The 11,806-nt window shown below is 56.6% G+C and overlaps 1 long non-coding RNA gene across 1 annotated transcript; it reads left to right on the forward strand.

Annotated features, from left to right (window-relative positions):
* The first annotated feature begins 8,053 nt into the window (after positions 1-8,053).
* On the forward strand, positions 8,054-11,531 carry LOC125159818 (uncharacterized). The gene is made up of 3 exons (XR_007149932.1): positions 8,054-8,187; positions 10,826-11,084; positions 11,392-11,531. It is a non-coding gene; the product is annotated as an uncharacterized LOC125159818 (long non-coding RNA).
* Positions 11,532-11,806: the final 275 nt, after the last annotated feature.

Below are 11,806 nucleotides of genomic sequence, written 5' to 3' on the forward strand. Positions count from 1 at the left end.
TGTTTTTCCTGGCCCGGTGGAGCGTGTCTCCTCTGGCTCACTTTTCCTGTTCTCAGAAACCCACGCACGACGTGGGCTCACGTGTGTGCTTGCCACAGCAGCGGAGGTAAAGACCGCCTCCCCAGCTCTCGAATCGCAAACGTTCCTGAATCTCCGGTGTTGAACGTGTTTTGCACGGTCACCACCAGTCCCCCAGACGGTGTTTTTCAGAAATGCTCTGGGTTAAGGCGGAGATGAGCTGCGTGGCCGGGCGGGCCTGTGCTCCGTGTGGTTCTACGTGTCCGTGAGCACGCGGGCAGCGTGTGCCGTGGGGCTGGCTGTGAACTCCGTCTTCCGCTGTGTCCACCCTGGCGTGCTGGGCTCCTCCTCCCAGGGTGAAAGGTGGGGCCAGTCGGAGTCTGAGGAGGCCCAGGCCGAGGGAGCACGTGTGCGTCCTACCTGTCCCCACAGGCCACGGGCGCTGTCGCGGGGGTCTGTTCGCAGTGGAAACCACACGTGCATGCCACTCAGGAGCCTGCGGCTTCTGGCTCAGCTGTGTGAGCCGCACGCAGTGAGGGTAGGCAAACAGTTGACATTACCCTGATTCAGTTTCGGTGTGAGCACGCGTCAGGAGCCCGGTAAGGAGCGCACAGCGTCCCCCGGGAACTACCTGCCTGCTGCACCCACAGGGCCAGCTGCTCAGAAGGGTGCAGACGTCCCTGCTGGCTCGGCCTGGGGGCACGGCACCTGCTGGGTGCTGGCTGTGTTGTAAGTGAGAACGTCCGAGTGTCCACCTGTGTGTGGGGCCCGCGGGGCCTGGGAGGTTCCGCCGAGGGGGCCCCTGCAGGTCCCAGGACAGCACCACCGAGTGGCTTTCAACAGCGCACACACACACACACACACACACACCCACACACACACACACACCCACACCCACACCCGCACCCATCGCCGGAGCACCCGGCCGGAGCCCAGCCTTTCCCAGCTCCTGGAGGGGCCGCGTCCTCTGTCTGGGTCCCTCCCTCCACACCTGCTTCCCGCCTCCATTCTCCCATCCCCCCTCCCTGCACTGTGGTGGCCACGTCCGGCCACGGGGCGATCCAGGGCCGTCCCCCTGCGTCCGGGCCGTACCGCAGTCTCAACTACCGTTCCCAGGGCCTGGGGTGGCACGTGCCTGCCGTGGTCCTCCAGTGCCTCCTTGGCGCCCCGCCTCCTCTTCCTCCACCCTTCTGTGTCCTGCCGTCCAGAGTGCCTTCTGTGCCCCACACTGCGGGGTCGCACTCCCTCCGTCTCTCTTCACACGGCACAGGGACAGTGGAGCAGGAGCACGTGTGTGTTCTTGTACCCACCACCCAGGTGGGGCTCCCCCACCCCTCCTGGCTGCTCGTCCCCGGAAAGCATTTGGCGACCTTTGTGCCCATCGGCTCCTGGGCCTGTTCCCAGCCCCGCCCAGAATCCCACGCTCGACTCTGGCTGCCTGGCTGCTTTGGTTCAGGATTCTCCCTGACCTTCATCCCAGCCGTGGCCGTGGCATTCGTTTGTCCCACGTAGTCTTTAGCAGACCGTGGACAGACGGCAGGGTTTGGCCCACTCTGGTATTGGGAGTGCGTGGGCGTGTCTTCTGTGGACACGGGGGTCCTGGCGAAGCAGAGCCGACGCCCCCGAGCCCCGCGCGGCACACCTGCCTTGCACCGAGTGCTGCCATCTGGTGCCCACGAAGGGCGACCTTACCGAGGCCTGGGTTCGCATTTCCCAGGCAACAGATGGCGCCGAATGACTTCTCATGTTCCTCCTGTCCGTCTCCACACCTTTCTTGGATGAAGGGCCTCTTCTCTCTTTCCCTGTAATCCTGTTTCTAACCGCATTCGTGCCGCCCTGCTGGCCGGAGCGACCTCACATAAGGCCAGGAGTGCGCGTCCCTGTTTTCTGCTCTGGAAAACCTCCCTTTTGTGACCGCTGGAGCCTCTGGGCCCCGGGCTTCCTTGCTGGCTTTCACCGCTGCCTGCGTCTCTGCTGTGGTGAGAGTCCCACACGGGCATGCTCCTCTGGAAGTTCTGTTCCGTCTGTCTAAAGAATTTGTCCATCTGGCCTAAGTTGCTCATAACACCCTCTTGTGCTTCTAGCCTGTGGGGCCGTGTCTGCCCTCCCCCCCTGGGTGGTCGTGTCCCCACAGACTGGGTGGTGAGCCGCTGGATGACTAAGCGGGCAGGTGTGCCGCGGGAGTCACACGGGCGGCCCTCAGACCCCGCAGCTGGCGGTGGAGCCGGCGGTGGGGGGGGGGGGGTTCCTTCTAGAAAACTGTCAGCCTAAACGGCATTTGTTCCATCCTGGAGACGGAGGCTCGGATGCTGAGGCCGCAGGGCCGGCTCCTTCTGAAGCAGAGGGACAGTCTGTTCCCACCTCTCTCCTGGGCCGAGAGACGGCCACCGTCCTCCCCACGCGACGTTCTCCCTGAGTGTGTGTCTCCAGGTTTCCCAGTTTGATGAGGACGCAGTCACGTCAGGTCAAGGCCCACCATGAAGACCTCACCTGGGCCCAGCCGCCTGCAAAGACCCCGTTTCCAAACAAGGTCACACTCGTGGCCTTGGAGGTCAGGATGCCACCACGACCCTAACACCTTCTGACAAAAGCATTTGTATTTTTTTCTTAATTAATCTGCCTTTGTCAGTTTTATTGTTATGGGTTTTTCCAGGAAGAGTAAAAGCTTAGCTTTGCTTGTTCTTTATATTTTGTTTTCTCCTTCACAGATTTCTGCTCAGGTCTTTATTACGGGTTTCTCTGTACGTTTATTCGATACCCTCTTCCCTACTTTTGGAGATGGTTAATTGGCTCACTAATTTTCAGCCTCTCTTTTTCTCAAACAAGACATTAAAATTGTGTTTTGGGAGTTTCTACTTCTGGACAGGGAGAGGCAGCAGGGTCCCATCCAAAAGGACGACAGTGGGACAAAATATGTGAGGTGACTGTCCTGAAAACCTGGACATCAGACACGGAGGGCGGGGGGTGTGCCGGGGCCCCAGGTCCCCCTGCGAGAGATGGGGCTGGGAGTCTCGGGGGCCGAGGCGACCAGGGTGCTCAGCACCGGTGCTGGATGGGAGGGGGCTGCACGGGGCCCCCTGCTCGTGTGTGTATGTCAGGAAACGACAGCCACTGGCCAGGATCTGAAGGAATGATCCGTGCAGCTCGCACACAAACTGCAGTTGAATCAGCCAGAGCAGCAGCCTCACGAGTCAGGAGCACTTGCAGGGGTCCAGCCTCAGTACTTGGGGGGAAACTTAATCGCAAACTAAGCACTGCTTCTGTCCCACCAACAAAGTTTAAAGACAACATCTAAATGGATCAAGCTGTTTCCGAGGACTTAGTGTTTCCCAGTAAAAAGCTTAAAAATACCCTTCATCCAACAAGGTGAAATTCACAATGTCTGCATCCAAATTACAGATCTACAAAGAAGCAAGAAAATGAATCCACAAGGAGAAAAGTTGGTCAACTGTAGCTGAACCAGATATGGAGACAAGGTTATTGAAGCAGTTGTTAAACAGATTCTACATGTCCAAGTAGCTAGCTGGGAGATTAAAGAATTTAAGTGGAAACAGGAAAATACATTGGGCAGGATCGCTGGAAGATGAGGTCTTGCTCAAGAAGAGATTAATGAGTTTTAAGACAGCAACTGTGTGAATGAAACAAAAGAGTGAGGAAAGACAAGAGAACAGCATCCGTAAACTGTGGGGGCACCTTGGGGGCTTCTGTGTGTAAGCAGACCTCCCCCCAGCAAGGGAACAGGAGCTGGGGAGACATTTGAATAAATGACATCTGACAACCTGTCAGATTTGATTAAAAGATTCAACAAGCTTACCAAAAACCAAGCAAAAGAAACAGGAAGAAAACTAAAAACTGTGCCAGAGAAACAACATGCATGATATCCAGAGGAACAGCAAACAATACAGGAGATTTCTCACCAGAAACAATTCAAGTTAAAAGATATTTTTAAAATACTGAAAGGGAAAAAAGCCTAACTGAATTCTTTACCCAATATAAGTAAATATAAAAATATATTTATTTAAAAATATATTTAAAAATTAAGGGATTTTACAGACAGAAGCTGGAACAGCAAATCTGTTCTATAAGAAGTGTTCAGGGGCACCTGGGTGGCTCAGTCGGTTAAGCGTCTGACTGGCTCAGGTCATGATCTTGCAGTTTGTGGGTTCGAGCCCCGCGTCGGGTTCTGTGCGGACAGCTCAGAGCCCAGAGCCTGCTTCGGATTCTGTGTCTCCCTCTCTCTCTCTGCCCCTCCCCTGCTCTTGCTCTTTCTCTCTCAAAAATAAGTAAACATTAAACAAATTTTTTTAAGTGCTCAGAGGAGTCCTTCCAGCAGCAGATGGAACTCTGACCTGAGAAATAGTAACTATTTTGGGCAAATATAGGCACTTGTTTTCTTACTGCTTAAGTTGTTTTATTTTTTTTTTTAATTTTTTTTTCAACGTTTATTTATTTTTGGGACAGAGAGAGACAGAGCATGAACGGGGGAGGGGCAGAGAGAGAGAGGGAGACACAGAATCGGAAACAGGCTCCAGGCTCCGAGCCATCAGCCCAGAGCCCGACGCGGGGCTCGAACTCACGGACCGCGAGATCGTGACCCGGCTGAAGTCGGACGCTCAACCGACTGCGCCACCCAGGCGCCCCTGCTTAAGTTGTTTTAAAAGATAACAGGCCACTTGAAACTGACATACAGACAATGTTCTGTGGAGTTCCTCACACGTGGAAGTAACATGTCTGCAACAGTCGCACAGGTGCAAGGAGGGCTGTGCACGGACACTCCTGAGGTCTCACGCTGGATGTGAGGACTGATATGTTCTCGGGTAGATGAAGAGAAGTTAAACACGTTCTATAAACCCGACAGCAGCCTCTCAAATATACAGTTACTGCTCTTAAGCCAAAAAAGGAGATAAAATCATCATTGAAAAGTACTCGATGCAAGAGAAGGCACAAAAATATGAACAGAGGAACAAAGAACAGACGGGACAAACAGAAAAGCCAACAGCAGTGCAGATTTCAACCTGTCACAGCAATGCTCACAATAAATGTAAATGGTGCAAACACCCCAGTTAAAAGGCAGAGACTGCCAGACTGCATGAAGAAGTAAGGCCCAGTTGTGTGCTGCATATAAGCAAGCCACCCCTCGGAAATACAAGGACACAGACGGGTTCAAAATAGAACACTGAGAGAAGACCCACGATGTTAACACTCACAGAAGGGAAGCTGGGGTGACTGTATTAACATCAGGAAAGTAGATTTTAGAGGAAGAATATTACCAGAAAATGAAGTCTTTGCATCAAAATAAAGGTATAATAAGTTCATCAAGAGGACAAGATAATCCTGAACGTTTATGTGCCCAATAACAGAGCTTCAAAATATATGAAGCAACAGTTGTCAGAACTGCAGGGAGACGCGGGCGACTTCAGTGTCTCTCGGTGATTGATGGGCCGATGCAGCAGGCACACAGCAGATACGCGAGAACACGGAGCAGTCGACCTGCGTGACCCACAGAGACGCACCACCCGGCACCAGAACACACACTCTCCTCAGGAGCACACAGGACAGTTACCAAGAAAGACTGTTCCGAGCCACGAAACAAGCCCAAAGAAGTGTAAATGGTTCCACTCAGACACATTCTGTTATGTTAGAGGCCAGAAACAGACCTCGGGGAAACCTCCAGATATCTGGAAATTAAATATCACACTCTGAGATAACCCGTGGATCAAGGAAGAACTCAAAAGGGAAATTGGAAGGTATTTTGAACTGAATGAAGGTAAAGGTTGTTATATTTTGATAGTGAGGTCAAAGTCCAGCTGAAGCTGCCTGTAAAGGGACACACCTTGTGCTAAAAACCTAGAACAGAGAAAAGGTTTCAGTGTTCTCAACTTCCACCTTGAAAAACTAAGAAAGCATGGGGTGCCTGGGTGGCTCGGTTGAGCGCCCAACTTCGGCTCAGCTCATGATCTCACAGTTCATGAGTTTGAGCCCCGCATCGGGCTCTGTGCTGACAGCTCGGAGCCTGGAGTCTGCTTTGGGTTCTGTGTCTCCCTGTCTCTCTGCCCCTCCCCTGCTCATGCTCTGTCTCTCTCCTTCTCAAAAATAAATAAACATTAAAAAAAATTTTTTAAAGACACCAAAAAAGCAAATTAAAGCCAAAGTAAGTCAAAAAATACAATAAACATCAATGAAACAGAAAAAGTAATTCCAAAAGTTAACAAGCTCAAGCCTTGTTCTTGGAGAAGATGATACAGCTAATAAACCTGTAGCCAGGCCAAGCAGGAGAAAGGAAAGCACGCATTTTGATATCACGTGTGAGGGAGATGGCCTCACTACAGAGGCCACACGTGTTTACAGAACAGTAACAGGATGGACAACTTTATTCCAATATGGCCAACGATCCGGACAGATGCACAGACCCCTCGAGACACACAAACCACCAAAGTTCATGCAGGAAGAACAGGTAACCTGGGTAGCCCTCCATTTATTTAAAACGTTGATTTGTAGTGAAAATCTTCCCACGACGGAAGGACAAGATGGCTTCGTGGGTGGATTCCACTGAACGCTGAGGGAAGAAATAATAACGCCACACAGAGTCTTCCAGAAAACTGAAGAGAATGGAGCGCCTCCCATCTGGCCGCACCCTCGTGTCAAAGACGTTGCCGGAAAAGAAGACTATGGACGGTGCCTGCCGAACACGTGACTCCAACCAACCACTGCACCCGCCACCACTCCCGTCCCGCGTCACACTCGTGCGTCCGCATCCCTGCTCACATTGCCTTCCGTCATCAAGGGCCTCCCTCTCGAAGTCCATTCTTCAGAAAGTTGGCTGCTGGCAAAATCCTTCAAGGTTGGTTCAGATGAAAAGGTCCTAATGCCCCTCATCTTTAAAGGCCACGTGTTCCCCGGGTGCCCACCCCCACACTGTCGGTGGGTCCTCATCAGCCTGCAGTCACGCCGTGTTCCTCTGTCCATCCTGGCAGAGTATTCATGTCTTCCTTCAACAATAGAGAAATCCCAGCCACTGTCTCCCCGAGAGCGCCTCTCCCCTCTTCCTGTTCTCTCCTTCCAGGACTGTGGTCTTTCCTTCCAGGACTGTGGTCTGTTCTGACCTCTTAATCGGTTGTTTCCTGTGTCCAGCCTCCTGCTCTCTGTGTGTCTTTCAGTCCTGTTTTCCACGTTGCTAAGTCTCTCTCCTTTGGTACCTGATTCTCCCTATTTAATCTTGTATTATTTGCTAACGCATATAATTCCAGACGTTCTATTTGACTCCCTTCAAGCCGCCTGGTCTGATTTCAGGGGCTGGCCCTGTACTCACGCCGTACCTTCTGCTGTCGTTCCCAGATGCAGAAAACAAGTCCCGCTACAATATGGACCCTTCCCAACAGCTGCAGAATTTGCGTATCTGGTTCTGCTGCTTTGTTGTTTGACCCTGCTCACCTCAGTCATGCTTTGTCGTGCGCTTGGAGGGTTTTGATTGTGTGTTCACATGTGGCTGACGGCAGGAATCCTGAAACCCAAAACGTTGAAGACTCCTTCCAGGAGGAGCTGGAGCGTGGCCGTCCACATCTGCTGGGAGCCAGGGTCTCTGTGGACATGTGATGTGTGGGTCTTCCCGGGGCCTTGAGTCACACAGGTGGAGAGACCAGATAAGGTAGATTTCTGAAAATTACAGTAAAAAGTGTAGACTCTATTCCTGGAGCCACGAGCAGATGTTAACAAGGACAACCAGACGTGCCGTGTTCTTATCTGCTCTTCGAAGTTGTTCTGGATGCCGCGGGGCTGGGGGGGGTCGGTGGGGGGGGGGGGTTGGTGAGCGAGATAGGAAGCCTGTTGCAGCCGACCAAGTAGGAGGTGAAGCAGGGGAGTCGAGGACGTCTGGACCAGTGGCTCTGATCGTTATCCTTCACGGCGGCAGAGCCGTGCCCCTTGTGACCACGGGAGTTCTCGGGGAACAGGCAGACGCCCGGGTCTGCTGCCCTCACCTCCTTCCCTGCTCCCTGTCGTTCCCCACCTCGTGCCGACGGCAACCAGCGGCCAGTCACTGGTTTGCCCCTTCCTGAGTGTCCAGGAAGTCAGCCTTGTCGCTGGGCCTTGCCCGCCAGGCAGCCGGGATGCGGCCGACGGGGGCGGGGGGCGCGTGCTGTTCGCAACCTGAGAGATTAAGGACATGATTCTGTAAGTAAATTCCACCTTCCAGCCTCCAAAGTGGGTAATTTTATCTTACCATTTTCTTAAATTTCGACAAATAAGTTTTAAGAGTGCGGAAATCCAGAGCTGGGCACACAACAGGAACCGAGCTGTTTGCCAAGATACGAGAACCAGATACCTGCACTCGGAGGGATTTTAGCCCTAAGTGCTTTTTATTGGTTTTCCTCGGGCGGTTGAGGGCGGGAGAGAGAGTACACAAAGCGGTGGAAGCAGGTCAGGGTGGATTAACGTCGCAGAGCAGCCAGGGGAGGGGGCGAGCGGCGTCTTCCGCTAAGGGGACGGGAAGCACGGCCCTTCTCCCGGGGGGGGGAGCTGCCACCCGGCCTCCCGGCCCCAGGGGCCGCGTTTCCCGAGGCCCCCGCCCCAGCTCGCTGCCCCGCACCAGCCGCGCGCGCTGCGGACACGGGCCCTGCACTCGGAGAAGCTGGGTCTGTGTCTGGCTCCGCCCCGAGTGATGGGGGATTTGGGGAAGCCGCCGCCCCTGAACCTGTAGGAAAGGACGATGCTCGAGCACCCGCTTCCCAGGCTGCTCAGAGACAGCAGCGAATGTGCGAAAAGCTGCCAACAAGGCCCGTTGTCCCTCTGCGGCTCCTGCTCACCAGTAAGGGCAGCAACCCATGGGCCTGGGCGACGCGGGCGCCAAGCAGACACCTTTTTACTCTGCTCACAGGGACCTGTCCCGCAGAACGGGGCACGGAAAATAAAACGGGGGCCGCTCTCAGCCCCAGGTCGGGGTAAGAGTAGCAGCAGGAACCAGGGGCTCCCTGGATCCAGAGAAGCTGGGAGACGGACAGACACCGAGGTTCCTGGGGCCACCCGCCTCCTGGGCGACTGGAAACCGGCAGGGCTGGCCGGGCGGCCGCTGCTGCCCACGTGGGTGCTCCACGCTGCCAGGCACGCGGCCCGTGTCCTCTGCTCCGTCCCCGTCACGTGTTGGTTTGTTACGATTTCAAATCCACTTGTTTGTGACTTAAGCTGTCTTGATGTCGGCGTGAATTTCTTTACTCTGGGGAGGCTGATGGGGGGTGTTGTCTCAGACACCTGTTGCTGAGAAGCACTCGGGTGCAGCTGGGGGTGGGGACGCAGAGACGCAGAGATGGGAGCGCACGGAAGAGCAGCCCTGATGGGGGGGGACTTAGGGAGGCTCCCGGATCTGGCAAGGCCGGGCTCCGCCGGTCTAAACAGCTCGGCCGCAGCCAGGCGGCTGCCACCGCAGTGAAGCCGTGCAGCAGCCCAGAAGGGGTCCCCTTCCCGCCGACACGGCGCCCACTCCCGGCTGGCTCGGTCGACACCTCTGAGAACCCACTCGTAGAAAGGTGCACCCCAAGTGAGTCGGACACTATTCCTTCCATCTCCCCCTTGCCTGGGACACGAGTGTGACGTGTGACCCATCTGCCATTGGCTTCAGTGTGCTGTTTCCGCGTTGTTTATTCAGAGACGTCATCGCACACAAGGCCGGCTCGGGTGAGAACCCCCACAGCGAGCCTGTGTTAGATTCGTGGGAAGACAGTGACAGTCTCTGAGGGCGGTTTGCCTCAGACAAAAGAACCCTCTTCCCAGTGGGGACATGTGGCGGCTTTGGGTCCCTGGGGTGCCACACGGAGGTCCCGCTACACCGCCCACTTTGCTTCCGGAAAACACCGCCGAGCCCCAGGTCCCCAACCCTGCCCTCTGCGCCCCTCCCTTCAGCCCATGTGGTTTGGACGGTGCTCCTCCCGTGACTCCTCCCCTGTGCTCCCTGAGCCGCGTTCCCTGCCCGCGGGGTCCCGGAGTCGCAGCTGCCCACGCCCAGGCGCCCCCGTGCCTCCCTGGTGGCCTGCGGACAGTCCACACCACCTCGGAGAGGCCCCCAGAAGAAACGGTGAGGGCAGCGAGTGCTGGTGAGAAGCCACAGCAGCGGAGCCCTCTGGGGGCCGGTGCCGCTGGGAACACTCAGCCCTGCAAACACAGTGGACGGTGGGACCCAACACGGCCCCCCGGACCTTCATCCAGGAAGACGACGAGCTACGTGATCAGGCACAAAACCCCGTCTGCGAACACGGACAGCAGCTCTATCCGCAACAGCTCTGAGGCAGAGGGTCCCAGATGTCCTTCCAGAGGCACGCGGTCACGTTAACGTGCGTCCCCGGCACAGGACCGCGCTGCCCCCACAAGAATGGCACTGAGTAGAAAGTCAGTCTCCATTTACATCTAATCCTCAAAACGACAGTTTGGCTGCAGAGCCGGCCGGCGGTTGGGGCTCGGGTGCCGGAGGGCGGGGGGGGGGGGGGGGGGGAAGCAGCGCGGTGCCCATGGGGCTGGTGGCACCGGTCCGCATGGTGACAGCAGCGCTGGTCACGCCCACAGGGCGGAGAGAGGACAGCGGGCTCTGTGCACGTGCCACCCCAGGCTGTGCGTGTTGGCTCTGGCCGAGGGTCAGCCGGGTCCGGGAGATCATCCGTCAGGGCACCAGGACCAGCACCCGGAGCCACAGCCTTTTAACAGCTGTGTTCTCTGTCACACTGAGCGTCGAGGCCAAGGATGGCCAAGGATGCCACATCCTGTCCCGGACCCTGGGGATGTGGCCTTGCCTGGCACCAGGGACTCACAGCTGGCATTTCTCCAGGAGGGTCAGAGTCGGGGGCACGCAGGCTGAGGCAGAGGCTGGCATCACAGCAGCTTGGAGGGCGCGCCACGGAAGGCCCTTCCCGGGAGCAGGGACCAGCAGGGCTTGGATCGCGCCGGCCCGTCTCTCGGACCCCATTTCTCTCTTGTGCTGCCTTCACGGACAGCCTCCACAAAGACGCCGCCTTGCGCTGTGTTCGTGTTGGCCGTGGCCTAACGGGCTGACACCTGTCGGGAGTTGATGCGTATTTGCCTGGGAGGTAAGGGGGAGGGCACCTGGTGGGGGAGGGCGCCTGGCCAGCATACCCCCCAGAAGCCCCCCCCCCCCCCCCCCCGGTCCCCCTGCAAGCCCCTCCCCGCACTGCCACCCAGAGCCGGCTCCCCTGCCGGGGCGGCCTGCCCACGCCAGCCCCCCAGGCCCTCGGCCCCGTGGCAGCCCACGAGCGTGTGGAGCAACTCGCTGCCTGCTGGGGAACCACGGACTGACCCTCCCCCCTCCCCCCCAGGGCTCAGGTCAGGCCAGCAGGGCTGGTGCTTACAGAACGGTGTTTTCCTCCCTTTGCTCAGACCACCCTCGTCACTTTCTGGAATCCCTCGTAGACCGGGGACAGACGGCCTACGGACACCCTGCAGCTCCTCCCCCAGCTCCCTGCACACGTTGTCAGCCGTCTCCTGACGTCAGCCTCTCTCGCACGTGCTGCGCCCCCCGTGCACGGGCCGGGGGGCCCTGCAACTCATGCACCGAACGGACAGCACGGCGGCATTCTGGGCTCCTGGCACAGACGCCACTCTGTTTAGAAACCTGGAGGGGGGAGCCGCGACACCCACAGGCTGCCTCCCAGAAGGCCCCGCACGAGACCGTCGTACTTTATCTTAAGCCAACAGCACAACTTTCTCCTTGGAACACTGTTCGTGTTTACGGCGCAGTGACTTAAGACCACCCACTTCTCAACACAGGTTAACCACACACGTACGGCCGGGG

This window comes from Prionailurus viverrinus, unplaced genomic scaffold, assembly GCF_022837055.1.
Source record: "Prionailurus viverrinus isolate Anna unplaced genomic scaffold, UM_Priviv_1.0 scaffold_63, whole genome shotgun sequence".
NCBI lineage: Eukaryota > Metazoa > Chordata > Mammalia > Carnivora > Felidae > Prionailurus > Prionailurus viverrinus.